The sequence below is a fragment of the Gorilla gorilla genome, chromosome 11 (assembly GCF_029281585.2).
Source record: "Gorilla gorilla gorilla isolate KB3781 chromosome 11, NHGRI_mGorGor1-v2.1_pri, whole genome shotgun sequence".
Taxonomy (NCBI): Eukaryota; Metazoa; Chordata; class Mammalia; order Primates; family Hominidae; genus Gorilla; species Gorilla gorilla.
Window position 1 is genome coordinate 72256942 of NC_073235.2, and position 15704 is coordinate 72272645.

Here is a 15704-nt window from a genome sequence, read left to right on the forward strand (position 1 = left end):
TGAAATACATCTTTCATTTGAAGGTTCACAGACAAACTTTTGTTTCTAGTTCTTTCCTGGACAGATAAATACATAAAAGTGGTACTTGTGGTTTCCCGAAGGTGTGTTTCTGCAGCCCTCCTCTAACCCTTCATAGCTTTTCCCTCCTCACACCTTGACCATCAAGGAAGTGAGTCGTACCTTCTTCCCTGTCTAGAGAACACAGGCCCTCCTTGTGCACGGGCAGACATTTGAGATAAGAGCTTTACTAGTTGTATGACTTTTTGAAAACTTTATTTACTGTTAAATATGATACGAATACAGAAATCCACATGAGACAAATGTACAGCTTGAGTTATTAAAGGGCAACTACCTTGCAACTGGCATCCATGTCAGGAGAGAATACCTTGCCAACTACCCCAGACACCCTCCACATGTATCTCCCAAACCCTTATCGATAACCTCTGTCTTCACTATGGGGATTATTTTCTTTCTCTTGGATATTATCCACCTGTATTATGAGCATCCTGTGGCTGCTGTAAAAAATTAAAATAGATGGCAACAGAAATGTGTTCTTTCAAAGTTCTGGAGCCCAGAGGTCTGAATTTGAGGTGCCAGCAGGGCTGCACCCCTGGGGGACCTAGGGAAGAATCCATTCTTTTCCAGCATCCTGTGGTTGCTGGCATTCCTTGACTTGTGGCCACATCACTCCAGTCTCTGCTCCCTGGTCACATTGTCTCCTCCTCTTCCATCTGTGTCAAATCTCCCTCTGCCTAACTCTTATAAGGACACTTGTTGTTGGATTTAGGGCCACCAGGATAATCTAGGATGACTTTCTTTTCTTTTCTTTTCTTTTTTGAGGTGGAGTCTCGCTCTGTTGCCAGGCTGGAGTGCAGTGGCAAGATCTCACCTCAGTGCAACTTCCGCCTCCTGGGTTCAAGTGATTCTCGTGCCTCAGCCTCCAGAGTAGCTGGGATTACAGGCACGTGCCATCACACCCGGGTAATTTTTGTATTTTTTTTGTACGGATGGGGTTTCACCATGTTGGCCAGGATGGTCTCGATCTCCTGACCTTGTGATCCACCCGCCTTGGCCTCCCAAAGTGTTGGGATTACAGGCGTAAGCCACCACACCTGGCCTCTAGGATGATTTTCCTAAGATCCTTAATTACATCTACAAAGATCCTTTTTCCAATTAAGGTAACATTCGTAGGTTCCAGGTAGTAGGACGTGGTCATATTTGCATTCAACTCACTACATCACCCAACTGTAAATCTCTATAAACACTGTATTTAGCTTTGCTTTGTCTTTTAGCTCTCTTATTTTATAAATTCCTTATCTATCTCTTCTTTATTTCAACTCCTGGCAGTGTATTTGTTGAAGAACCTTGATCATATATCCTACTTTTTCAATGTTGGTATTTTACTGATTCATGTTGTGTAGATTAGCACATTCCTCTGTTCTCTGTATGTCCTATACGTTGATACTTAGATCTAGAGGCCTAATCAGATTCAGGTTTGATTTTGTTTTTGTCAAGGCTACTTCATAGGTGATGATGTGTTTGACAAAAGATACCTAACATTTGGGCCAGGCATGGTGGCTCACGCCTGTAATCCCTGCACTTTGGGAGGCTGGGATCACTTGAGGTCAGGAATTCGAGACCATCCTGGCCAACATGGTGAAACCCCATCTCTACTAAAAATACAAAACAATTAGCCAGGCATGGTGGCGGGCACCTGTAATCCCAGCTACTCAGTAGGCTGAGGCACAAGAATCGCTTGAACCTGGGAGGTAGAGGTTGCAGTGAGTCGAGATGGTGCCACTGCACTCCAGCCTGGACAACAGAGTGATACTCTATCTCAAAAAAAAAAAAACAAAAAAAAAACCTAACGTCTGGTTGTCTGTGATGTTAGCAGCTGTAGATGCTCAATCCTAGATCCTTAATTCATTAAGGATTGCAAAATGGTGATTTCCAATGCTATTGTCTCTTCCTTTTTTTTTTTTTTTTTTTTTTTTTTTTTTTGAGATAGAGTCTCGCTCTGTCGCCCAGGTTGGAGTGCAGTGGCACGATCTCAGCTCACTGCAAGCTCCACCTCCTGGGTTCACACCATTCTCCTGCCTCAGCCTCCTGAGTAGCTGGGACTACAGGCGCTCGCCACCACGCCTGGCTAATTTTTTGTATTTTTAGTAGAGACGGGGTTTCACCGTGTTAGCCAGGATGGTCTTGATCTCCTGACCTTGTGATCTGCCCGCCTTGGCCTCCCAAAGTGCTGGGATTACAGGCATGAGCCACCGCGTCTGGCCGCTATTGTCTCTTCTTGGTCTATTTGTTTAAATACTTCTATAAAAAGAGACATTCCCTCATTTACTAGTTGTTTACTCAGAGTTACAGTTTGTGTAGGAAAGGCAGGTTAAATGCTTGATTCTTCCCTTTATTTACTAGTTTGCAAAATAGTTGTTAGCGTCCTCCAAAGATGATTTATTAGGTTTATTATTTTTTTTTTTTTGAGACAAGAAGTCTCGCTCTGTAGCTAAGCTGGAGTGCAGTGGCATGATCTTGGCTCACTGCAACCTCCGCCTCCCGGGTTCAAACGATTCTCCTGCCTCAGCCTCCCGAGTAGCTGGGACTACAGGCGTGCACCACCACGCTCAGCTAATTTTTCTTGTATTTTTAGTAGAGGTGGGGTTTCACCATGTTGGCCAAGATGGTCTCAATCTCTAGACCTCGTGATCCGCCCGCCTTGGGCTCCCAAAGTGCTGGGGTTACAGGTGTGAGCCACTGTGCCCGGCCGGTTAGGTTTTTAAAAAAATCATTTTTAAATTTAATCATTTTTAAATCATTAATTTAAACATTTTTTTTCAGTCCACTGCAGTTACTCTTATTCATGCATGATTTATTCCATCTTGAGCCAGTGGAGTCGTCTGCAGATTGTTTCCAACTACTTCAGTTAAAACCTTAATAGTTTTTGATAGCTTCTTTGCTATCTTGTATAACAAGATGCACCTGGCCCATTTTGTACAATTCCTGCCTCAAACCTGGAATGAACCATTTGTTTAAGCAGCACTAGTTTCTTTTAGTGAGAAATGGTATTTCTCATTAAAGACTATAGTCTGGATGCTAGGGATGCTTATTGCTACTGGATTGTTCGTTGTCTCTAGGCCTAAAATTAAAATACATAATAACACAGGTTGGGTGTGGTGGCTCATGCCTGTAATGTCAGCACTTTGAAAGGCCAAGGCAGGAGGGTTGCATGAGCTCAGGAATTTGAGACCAGCCTGGGCGATATAGCTCACTATAAATAATTCTAAAAATTAGAAAAAAAATACATAACACAAAAGCAGGAGAGGGGTATTAGAATTTAACATGTTTAAGGTTCTAGCATTGTCAGGGAAATGGTAAAAGCATTTTAACAACTATAGGTAGCCCTTTTTCCCACAGAAAGTATTCTGGTTCTCAAGGTCACCTGGGATATCACATTGTAACTCATTGCTTTATTCCACATCTCTCTCTCTCTCTCTCTCTCTCTCCCCCCCCTCCCTCCCTCCCTCCCTCCCTCACACACACATACACACACACACACACACACACACACACACACACCATTCTTAGAATAACAATGCCAACATGCAGTTTGGGTATGAATTTTTAATAATTCCAGATTTTATTTTATTTATTTATTGAGTTAGTTTGTTTGTTTTGAGATAGTCTCTCTCTCTGTCGCCCAGGCTGGAGTGCAGTGGTATGATCTCGGCTCACTGCAACCTCCGCCTCCCAGACTCAAGCAATTCTTGTGCCTCAGCTTCCCGAGTAGCTGGGATTATAGGCACACGCCACCATGCCTGGCTAATTTTTTGTAGAGACAGGGTTTCACAATGTTGACCAGGCTGGTTTCGAACTCCTGACCTCAAGCGACCCACCTGCCTTGGCCTCCCAAAGTGCTAGGATTGCAGGCGTGAGCCACCATGCCTGGCCGGATTTCTTAAACATTTTAATCAGAAAGCAGATGAGAAGGTGAGGTTGAAACTGGCAAGCTGCCACCTGAAACTTGAGATTTTAGTAAGAAGGAAAGAATGGTATGGAATTCCAGCCAGAAATACTAAACATACATTAAAAGTAGGAAAGTTTAGAGCATTTTGTTCTTCATAAAATTCATAAAGGGTTGAATTAATATTTTATTGTCATTTATAATCAGATGGCAGTATAGTCTCCATACTTATTGTAAATAAAAAAATTACAAGTTTTAAATAGCCAATGGCTGGTTATATTTTCAGAGAACATGATTAGATTGATTAATGGTTGCTTCAAGTTTTTTCTTATTAGCTCCAGATAATTCAACCACATTTTGTCTCTTTTTAAAAAATTGTAAGGTTGGCAGGGCATGGTGGCACATGCCTGTAATCCCAGCACTTTGGGAGGCCAAGGTGGGTGGGTCACTTGAGCTCAGAAATTCAAGACCAGCCTGGGCAATATGGCAAAACCCCCTCTCTACTAAAAATACAAAAATTAGCCAGGCATGGTGGTGCACACCTGTAGTTCAAGCTACTTGGGAAGCTGAGGTGGGAGGATTGCTTAAGCCTTGGAGGCAGAGATTGTAGTGAGCCGAGATTGTGCCACTGCACTCCAGCCTGGGTGACAGAGACCCTGTGTCAAACAAAACAAAACAAAAACAAAACTGGAAGGTTAGCATGCATTTGACTTCACACTCTGAAGCAACATCCTGACAGCCATATCCATTTCAAGGAACATCATACTGGAGTACTTTTCAGAGAGGTGTCCTTCATAATTTCTGAAAGTCTTTGAAACACGATCTTTGTTAGAACTTCCTTCTGCTTTTCTCTTCCCCAATTCCTAGTATAAGGCATTTATTCTCAGAGGTTCAGCTTTTAGAAAGGCTCTTCCATATAACATTTTTGCTTGTCAACATGTTAGGAGGTCCAATCAACACACACAAAAGAAAAGTATTTTCCAGTATTTTTAACACAAAGTTATTGGTTTAAAAACATGTCTATTCCCTTTTATATCTGCTTTTGAAAGAAGTTAGGAAGACAAGGTAATGGAGCCCATAATCTTTGTCTTCTTGAACAAGAAGAAACTTGTCTAAGAAAGTTTGGGGCAGGAATTGCACACAGTTAAGAAGCCCCATGAATCCAAACATTTACTCAGCCTCACTAAAATGACAACATACAACTGGTTTATGAAATTATTAGAGCTGCTGAAGGGTTCAGAAGCAGACTCCGGGGCAGCCAGCTGGGCTCAGAGTGGAGCAGGGTCAGGATGGACGAGGACATGCTAACCACCCTGAAGACCCTCATCTTCGTGAGAGTGGGGTGGGCAAGTCCCCCCTGCTCTTGAGGTTCACAGATGATACTTTTGATCCAGAACTTGCAGTAACAATAGCATGATGTGACTGCAAATAGTATGATTCAAATGTATGCCAGGTGAAACAAAGGGATCACTGTCATAGAAGTTGCCTCCAATTGCATTTGTCTGGAAAGCAATGTGAAGTGGACCACCTGCCAAAAAAAAAAAAAAAATACTCAGCGAGCTCCAAGCAAGTTTTGGGGGCTCCCCAAAACCAGTGAAGACTTCAACTATAAGTAGAATGTCAAAGCACTGTAATATGATAAGAAACCAAACCCCAAAATTAAACATGAAGACCAGTGTATGTGCTGAACAGCCCCATCTGGTGGACACAGGATTTGTGTTACCGACCTGAATGTTACCAAGAATTCACGATTCCTGGCATCCGTCGGTGTTAATTTAAAAGAGTTGGATTAAGTGACAAATACAGTAAAGCAAACCCGGCTTTGAGGCAAGAACCCCTTGAAGTAGTCATGCGGTGCTTTTGTTACGGTTCTGGGAACAAGTCTTCCTCATCCCTCCCACCTTCTCTTGGCCTGCTTGTAAACCTGAACCGCCAGGTACCTCAATTTTCTTCATGGCCAGACTGTTGTTAATATTGTTAAATTGGTGGAGGAAATGGGTGAGCCACTGCTTGCTCTGCACGTTGTCCTCCGGTGCGGGGTCTTCAGGTAGTACAGCAGCTGCATGGCTTTGGCCTGCAGAAGTAACTGGCCCATTCCCAAGCTGTCCCCCAGGATGTGTCTTCCAAAGAAGCCGGTCAGGAAGACAAGATGCCCGCTGTGGTTGTAGATAGGGAAGGTGATGCTGCTCAGGTCAAGCGTTTTGTCCACCTGCCAGGCGTCCAGGAGCGGGTTGGGGGGCACACAGAGCGTCTGGTGCCTCAGGGACACCTGCTGGTACTGGATGTGGCTTCCGTTTCCCCTTGGGACCTGCAGATCCTGCATCACGCTGCCCAATTTACCAACTTCGGCAAAGGTATCTGGTTCCAGCTATAAGTCGCTGTGGGAGACCACCAAAATGGAGGCGAAATTGGCCTCGGGGCTCCTCCTGGAGAAGCGGTAGGAGTCGGTGGTGGTGAAATGGCCCTGCATGAAGCCCACTCAGCCTTGGCCGGGCTCCCCTGGGCGCACGGCTCCTCCAGACCTTCTTCGTCCTCGGGCAGGTAAAGGAAGCCGGAGCCCAGCGCGGCCGGCAGCATCATGGGCGCCAGAGGAAGATCAGGGGCGCCCACCACCACCCCAGCCACTGGAAGGCGCGGGACAGCGGCCCCTTCAGGCGGTCGGCTTGGCAGTCGCGGGCAGACGGCTACGGATTCGGGGTTTCGCCCCAGCAGGGGTGCGTCCTTCCAACCCACGCCGGGGTGGCTGCGGCCCCTTATCCAGCAACGGTCGCCGCTCCGAGGGCTGCCCTGACGCCCAGACCGGCCTCGATTCGGTCCTTGGTCCCAACCCCGGGACCTCCACCGACCCGGACCCAGACCTCGAGCTGCGCTGTCTGGCCCCGGCCCGGCTCCGGCTACCCCTCCGACTCTGACCGACCCCGCTCGGACTCCCGGCCCGACTCCGGGTAGTCGCCCAGTCCCTCTTCCTGGGCGCCAACTTCAGCTCCCGCTTCGCCCCAGGCTCGGGTCCGGCTGCCCCACGACCTTAGAGGAACAGAAACTCATTTCCAGGAAGCACAGGCGGGACAGCAGGTGAAAAAGCCGCTGCGGGGAGCAGATCTCCGCCCCACCCGACGGTTTCCTGGAGGCATTCTAGGGGAGTCTGTTTGAGCTCTGGCGGCGCGCCCCGACCCGGAGGCGGCGTTGGGAGCACGTGGCTGGCCCGGATGCCCAACAAATCTTAAATGTGTTTGAGGCGTGCCTGGGCTCTCAGGGGTTCAGCAAACACAAGGAACGCTTCTTCAGGGCCATCAGATGTGTGCTTATCCTACGGGACTCGCAATTTATTGGGAGAATTTGGTGTTTCTCTCATACACAAATAACAGAAATTCCACATGTCCTGAGTGACAGATATTACCTTTCTTGGGGTTCACCCAGTAGCAGTTTCAGGTAACGCTTTTGTGAACTTGATACACTTAACTTAGTTATTATTTTTATTCTCTATCCACAAATGTAACATGTACATACATTCTCCTTGTGAAGAAGTATAGAATGAAAAGTGGGGAAAAAAATCTAAACCTCTTTATCCCATTCCTCTTAAAGGAAATGTTAAAAAGTGGGTCTACATCCTTACAAGCCCTTTCTATGCAATACATGCATATCAAAGATATAGCAAATATACCTTTTTCATAAATATTGTACTATTCATGTTATGCAGATTATATTTTTCATCTACGGTGGCAGAGGATTTGAGTATGTCAGTGCATATAAATTTATCTTATTTTTTAACTGCTCTATACTTTTCCAATGTGTAGATGAAACATAATTTCACCAGAATCTTATTGATGGACTCATTGATTGTTTAGTCATTTGCTTTTATAAATAGTGCTCAGTGAATGAATGTATTTTATTTAACCTATACACAGGAACCATATCTGTGAGATAATTTTTTAGAGTGGATTCACTAGGCCAAAGGATAGGTTCTTTTAAAGTGTTAGAGCTATTGAGAAATTAAAATCCAAAGGAGTTGTATTAATTTATACCCTCATAAGCAATATATGAATTTGCCTTAGCCTATCCCACAGTGTCAGCAAAGTGTTTGGTTTGTGCCACTGGTATCTTACTTTGGTTTAATTTTGAATGTATTGCTTAGCATCCTCATCTTTCTGAGTGAACTATCTTATCTTTTGTGTGCCTATTCCATTCAGAAGTTTTCCCTATGGATTGCTGAGATTTTCTTCTTGGTTTATAGGAACCATTTATATTTTTTTAAAAATGACCACCTTTCTTGTGATCAGAGTTACAAGCTTCTCCCCATTCTGCTCATTGCCATGGCTTGTTTTTGTAGTTCAATTAACTAATAATTTTATGAGTTCCAAGTTTTTTGTCATAATACTTTTTTTTTGTGATTATAAAAAAAGTTACTAGAAAATTTAAACCAAAGTTGTGGCCAATAGAAATGATCATTAATGGCTGGGTGTGGTGGCTCATGCCTGTAATCTCAGCATTTTGAGAGGCCAAGGCAGGAGGATTACTTGAGGCCAGGATTTTGACACCAGGCTGGGCAATATAATGAGATCCCATCCTTAAAAAAAAAAAATTTAGTAGACTGGGCTCAGTGGCTCACACCTGTAATCTCAGCACTTTGGGAGGCCGAGGCGGGCAGATCACCTGAGGTCAGGAGTTTGAGACCAGCCTGGCCAACAGAGGAAACCCCGTCTCTACTAAAAATACAAAAATTAGCTGGGCGTGGTGGTGCGTGCCTGTAATCCCAGCTACTCGGGAGGCTGAGGCAGGAGAATCGCTTGAACCCTGGAGGCGGAGGTTGCAGCGAGCTGAGATTGCACCACTGCACTCCAGCCTGGGTGACAGAGCAAGACTCCACCTCAAAAAAAAAAAAAAAAAAAAATTAAACATTATCCAGGTGTGATGGTGCACACCTGTAGTCCTAGCTACTCAGGAGGCTGAGGTGGGAGGATTACGTGAGCTCAGGAGGTGTAGGCTGCAGTGAGCTATGATTGTGCCACTGCACTCCAGCCTGGGTGACAGAGCAAGACCTTCTCTCTAAAAAAAAGAAAGAAAGAAAGAAAGGAAATAAAAGAAAGAAAGCAGAAATTATCATTACTGTCTTGGCTGGATACAACTGTAGTCTTCAAGTGTATTTTGTAGCTTTGTATTCCCTATTTGAGTTTTTCATCTTGCGTAGCTGTAATATATTTAAAAGTAGTTCTAACTGGACATCTTTCCATAGTGACATCCACCTTCTATGAAGCTCTGTGCTTTTATTCCATAAATTATAAAGAAGTTATTGGCCATTACAATGGATGAAATGAAACTTTGAAATTTTTTTTCAATGAGGAAGCTCAAAGTTTGACAAGAAAACAACTGCAAAAATATAACAAAACATCTGTGGAAGTTGCACAGCATCCTGGCTCATAAAATCAGGATCGGAAACCATCAGTCTCCTTCCCGTTTCTGTTTCCTTTCTTGTCTGTAAAAACCAAATATTTAGGTCAGGCACAGTGGCTCATGGCTAGTCACCATTTTGGGAGGCCCAAATGCGTGGATTACTTGAGGCCAGGATTTCAAGACCAGCCTGGACAACAGGGGAAAACCCTGTCTGTACAAACAGTACAAAAAATTAGCCGGGCATGGTGGCGTGTACCTGTAGTTCCAGCTACTTGGGAGGCTGAGGTGGGAGGATCACCTGAGCCTAGGAGGTTGAGGCTACAGTGAGCCGAGATCACACCACTGCACTCCAGCCTGGGCGACAAAGCAATACCCTGTCTCAAAAACAACAACAACAAAACAACCCCAAACATTTAAAAGAATTTAAGATGAGGGAAAGGAGAGCCACTCGCCCAGTTCTCCAGTGGCCTAGTGTCCCTAACTTGTAGAGCAGCTTTACTTCCAGTCTTGGGGCTACTTTGCAGTCAGTTCTTTGATTGGAGAAGCGCCTTGCACTTTACCAGGCTTTCCTTATGAGCAGATAGTTACGGGTTAGCCTATAAGACATTATGATCATGTCACTCCTCTGTTCACATCCCTGTGATGACTCCACATTTCACTCAGAGCTAAAGTCAAAGTCCTTACAATTATATGCATGGGTGCTACAACGACTCACACAAAGATGGACAGCCATAGGCCTGGGTGAAATCTCAGAGAGTCTGGTTTCAAACAGGAAGATGGGAGCAATGGATACTGTGACAATTGACAGTCTCTGCTAGACATTAAAATGCTATGAAGCCACTATAATTAAAATTCTGGGCCGGGCACAGTGGCTCACACCTGTAATCCCAGCCCTTCGGGAGGCCAAGGCAAGCAGATCACTTGAGGTCAGGAGTTCGAGACCAGCCTGGCCTACATGACAAAACCCCATCTCCACTAAAAATACAAAAATTAGCCAGGCGTGGTGGTGCATGCCTATAGTCCCAGCTACTTGGGAGGCTGAGGCAGGAGAATCACTTGAATCCATGAGGCGGGGGTTGCAGTGAGCCAAGATCACACTACTCTACTACAGCCTGGGCAACAGAGTGAGACTCTGTCTCAAAAATAAAATAAAATTCTGCTGTGTTATATTTCAAAATAATGTAAGAAAATTCAAGAAAAACCTGTGGGGTAGTGAGACATGAATAGACCAAGGATAATTGAAAAACATTTATCTAATGCTAACTTTTCTTATATGCCTGGGTGCATATTCATGGAAGGAGTGTAAATTGACACATTTCTGGTGAACAACTGAGAAAAATATATTAAAATTACAAATTGAAGACCGTTTCGAACATGAGAGTATTTTGTTAGGGCGGGAATGTTTCTTGATGTGTACTTCTAGGCTTAAGTAGCTCTCCTGGTTTAATGCCGCTGGCCTCTCTTCTCCTCCTCACTTGCTTCTCCCTGAGAAAGGAGGGATGACTCCTCTAATTGTTAAATTTGTAAAGAATAAACTGGGAAGGCCGCATTCAGCCCATCATCTTCCTAAAACCTGCATGGGGAGACCTATGTTTGAAGAACATTGCCTATGATTAAATGGAAAGAGATCCAGAATTGGGAAGCTCTCTTATCTGCAAATGTAAGCAACATGCTTCAACATCAGCTGTCACCAGTAATGAAGTGACATTTTAATCACCTATCTGCCTCTTTTGTCTTATTTCCTAATTGGCTTAGAATTTGGGTGAGGATGAGGAGTGTCATTTATTGCTATAAGATCCAAACACACATCTACGGGTTTATCCTACAGACATACTTACATATGTATGAAGTTACATGTGTACAAGGTTATTCATTGTAGCATTGTTTATAATACCAAAAGACTGAGAGCAATCTGAATGTCCATAGAGAGGATTATTTAAATCAGACACTGTTGCACAATGGACTACTATGCAGCCAAAAATATTAGTAAGCTCCAAGATATATTAAAAAAACAGAATCACAAAACAAAAACAAGGTACAGAATTGTGAGTATAGTATGCTATAAATTGTGCAAGAAAAAGAAAAATATATAAATATCTGCTAATACCTTCATAGCATATTTCAGAAATAATATATAAGAAATTGATCAGTTTATTTATTTTATTTTGCCTCCAGGGAAGAAAACTTGGTACGTAGGGGCATTTTCTATTTGATACTCCCTAAAGTCACAGAAATCATGGGTGAGTGCAAATTCAGAGCAGAAATCATGTGTCTGAAAGTACTATCTTTCAAATCTTGTTAGTAGATGGTTACAAATTAATTACTCAATCTTTCTGTCAAATCAAAATGCATTTGTACTTATTTAGCTAAGGTGTAAAGTGAAGTGATTATTATAATTCTACTTTTTTTAAAACTTAATTATGTTTCATTAAATTAGCATATAATTGAGTACCTAAATGAAACTTTCAGATAAATAGAATAAAAACAGAGGTACAAGGAGAGTTGCAGTACATGGCAAGTTTCATCGTGAAAAGTTTTTTATTTGCCTTATTTTCATTTACTCAAAAAAATACTTATTGAGAGCCTCCTCTGTGCCTTGCTTTAAAAACTCTGGGAAAATGGGAGCAAGACACTCTCTTTTCTTAGTATGGCCTACTCTAGTAGGGGACGCAGATAACAAGTAAACAAGCAGGCCAGGCGCAGTAGCTCACACCTGTGATCCCAGCACTTTGGAAGGCCAAGGCAGGCAGATCACCTGAGGCCAGGAGTTCGAGACCAGCCTGGCCAACATGGTGAAACCCCATGTCTAGTAAAAATACAAAAAAATTATCCAAGCATGGTGGCACACACCTGTACTCCCAGCTACTTGGGAGGCTGAGGCATGAGATCGCCTAAACCCGGGAGGTGGAGGTTGCAGTGAGCCAATATTGTGCCACTGCACTCCAGCCTGGGTGACAGAAGAGACTCTGTCTTAAAAAAAAAAAAAAAGTAAGCAGTAAGCTAATTTTTTAAGTGATAGTGCTAAAAGACAATAACACAGAGCTATGACAATACAGAGTGGCTAAAATGGGAGAGGAGGAAGGATTATTTTTTCCAAGTTGATTTTTGGGGAGAGATACAATTTATTAAAGAAGCATGTATAATATGCCCCCCATGCCTACTCCTGTTGTGGGCACTGGGCATAAAGCAACATAGAAGGTTAAATCTTTGCTCTCAAGAAGCTTAAGACATTCCATTGATACAGACTGACAATAAACAAACAAGCAAATTGATGTTTAATATGCAGAGTCAGATTTACTGTGATACCCTGGGGAGGGCTGGTAATTGCTGAGGGCCATAGAATGTTCTAGGTGGCAAGTGGAAGCCAGGTTGCAACAACTACACATTTTTATATAAGCATTTCTAGTAAATTGCCTAAACAAATCCTAGAAGGAAGAACTGAAGCTCCAAGACTCCAGCAATTTATGATTTATTTTCACATTCTTAATATTCACTTTCATACTTTTTATTTATTTATTTATTTATTTATTTATTTATTTATTTATTTTTTTTTTTTGAGACGGAGGCTTGCTCTTGCCCAGGCTGGAGTGCAGTGGCGTGATCTCGGCTCACTGCAAGCTCCGCCTCCCAGGTTCACGCCATTCTCCTGCCTCAGCCTCCCAAGTAGCTGGGACTACAGGCACCTGCTACCATGCCTGGCTAATTCACCGTGTTAGCCAGGATGGTCTCGATCTCATGACCTCGTGATCCGCCCGCCTCAGCCTCCCAAAGTGCTGGGATTACAGACGTGAGCCACCGCGCCCAGCTCATACTTAATTTTTAATTGCAATTTTTATATTTTGTTTCTTTAAAAAGTGCCCCCCCATTATAAAAACTTCAGGCCCCACAAAATTTGTATGTTCCCATAATAAGATATCAGGTGGTAACAAGTTTGTTTTTTGTTTTTTTTTTTTGTTTTTTTTTTTTTGAGATGGAGTCTCTCTCTGTCCCCAGGCTGGAGTGCAGTGGTGCTATCTCAGCTCACTGCAACCTCCACCTCCCGGGTTCAAGTGATTCTCCTAACTCAGCCTCCCAAATAGCTGGTACTACAGGCGCTCACCACCATGCCCAGCTAATTTTTGTGTTTTTAGTAGAGAGGGGGTTTCACCATGTTGGCCAGGATGGCCTCGATCTCTTGACCTCGTGATTCCGCCCACCTCAGCCTCCCAAATTGTTGGGATTACAGGCGTGAGCCGCCATGCCCGGCTGGTAACAAGTTTTATGAAAAAAAATGAGAATGAAGATGGCGGAGTAAAATCGTTGTGGGGGAAGTACTATTAATATAAGGTGGTCAGCTACGACCTCTCTAATAGATGATGTTTGTGCTGAGCCCTGAAGGAAGCAAGCTATAACCTTGGAAACAGTAGGTACAAAGGCCCTGAGGCATGTGTACTGTGAAGCCATCTATAGACTTATTATCTAAGAGGATGTTCCCCAGGCTAAATTAATTCTTTTAGAATATTTTATATCTCCAAAATCAAGGATCAGTTATATTAATAAATACATACACTTATTAAGCTACCCATTTATAAGAAATATAAAAGGTGCATTTTCATGAAAACAGGTTCATTTTCTTCAGATGAGGGTGGAATTTAGGATTGTACACAGTCTACAGGCTGACTCCTGCATTCACCCTTGTCTTCTACAGTGATACTCCTGAAATCCTAAAATGATTAAGTTCTGTTTCTATCAGTTGGCCCTCCTAACACTCTGCCTCTAAGAACCAGAACAAACCACTTTGCATTTTCTGCGAGTCATGCACTGTTTAGACACTAAGGAGGCCTGAGCAGGAAGAATCTGCCGGTTGATAACTCTTAGCTCTGTTTTTAGAATAAACACACCCATTTAATGAAAACAGTGTGTGCACTGAGTGTTATTTTAAGGGAAACAGAACAGAAAGGAGAGATGGGAGAAAACCAAAAGAGATCAAAAGGCTATTAAACAACCTGGAATTAATAATATACTTTTTAAAAAAGTTTCAACCAGAGTATCCTGTTTCTTTGCTGTCCACCTCCTATTTAAAAAATGGTCATGACAGAGAAGCATGATGAATTTAACTAGACTACAAGTGTACTGAGGCAGAAGGCAGAGCCTAAGTTTTATTTACTTTTGGATCTTTAGGGCGAAGCACATGGTAAGCACACCATACATAATTTGTGCAATTAGGAATTCATGTTAAACTGTGTGATAGCAACCATAATTATTCTACATCACGTGGTGATAACATGGGCTTCATTTTATATATGGATTTCTCATTGTTTTTCCAAGGCCTGCCCACAAAAAAAAACACAAGAAGATGAGGTGAAAAATTCCTAGGCCCTGCCGTGCAGCCACAGAAAATAGGAACCTGCCTGACTGTGGACATCAAATGAATTTCAAGGCCTGGAACCTGGATAGCATGGTTCACTGAGTCTAAGAATGATCACCTTATATGGTAGTATAAGTTGTTGCTGAGCTGATATAACTGGGAATATAGAAGGCAGGGAGCCTGTCATTCTCTGCCTCTTTGACCTGGTAGATACCTTGCTGTGCAGAGCTGGCAAGAATGCAAACTTTATGTGTATTCTGGGACATACAAGGGAGGCAATGGGAAGCAATATTTATCCTCCTGCATCTCTATCTTGTTTATATTCTTTGCTCTGTTTCTTAGTTCATCCAAAACTAAACCAAAGTAAAATCAACTTGAATGAAATCCAAGTCTTTATTCTCTCCATTCCCCAAACCTAGGCCAGATTCTATGGTCTGATTTTCAGCTTACATTCTATTGTCCAGCTCTGTTTTTACAGTAAACACACACATTTAATAAAAGGTGACAATTTGTGCACAGCGAGTATTATTTTAAGGGAAGCTATGGGAATATACTCTTGGCCTCAAAGAGCTGACTGTCTAGTGAGGGAGATAAAAAGTGTAAAAACCACTACTATCTCTAAAGTCAAGACAAAATTAGAGGGTCTAAGACCTATGGTAAACTAGAGGATGTTCAATCCAATAGATGTAATAGTGTAGAAATAGGCCTTTTCAAATTATATGTATATATTTTTTGTTTGTTTGTTTATTTGTTTTTGAGATGCAGTCTCGCTGTGTCACCCAGGCTAGAGTACAGTACACGATCTCAGCTCACTGTAACCTTCACCTGCCGGGTTCAAGCAATTCTCCTGTCTCATCCTCCTGAGTAGCTGGGATTACAGGCGCATGCCACCATGCCCAACTAATTTTTGTAGTTTTAGCAGAGACAGAGTTTCACCATATTGATCAGGCTGGTCTCGAACTCCTGAACTCAGGTGATCCACCCACTTCGGCCTCCCAAAGTGCT

At 43.0% G+C, this 15704-nt stretch overlaps 1 long non-coding RNA gene and 1 pseudogene across 1 annotated transcript; one reads left to right on the top strand and one right to left on the bottom strand.

Annotated features, from left to right (window-relative positions):
- Window positions 1-3617: 3617 nt before the first annotated feature.
- LOC101135368 (patched domain-containing protein 3-like) lies at window positions 3618-6648 on the bottom strand (annotated as a pseudogene).
- A 1-nt stretch (window position 6649) lies between these two features.
- Window positions 6650-15478, top strand: LOC134756652 (uncharacterized). The gene is made up of 3 exons (XR_010129606.1): window positions 6650-7393; window positions 11528-11592; window positions 14660-15478. It is a non-coding gene; the product is annotated as an uncharacterized lncRNA (long non-coding RNA).
- Window positions 15479-15704: the final 226 nt, after the last annotated feature.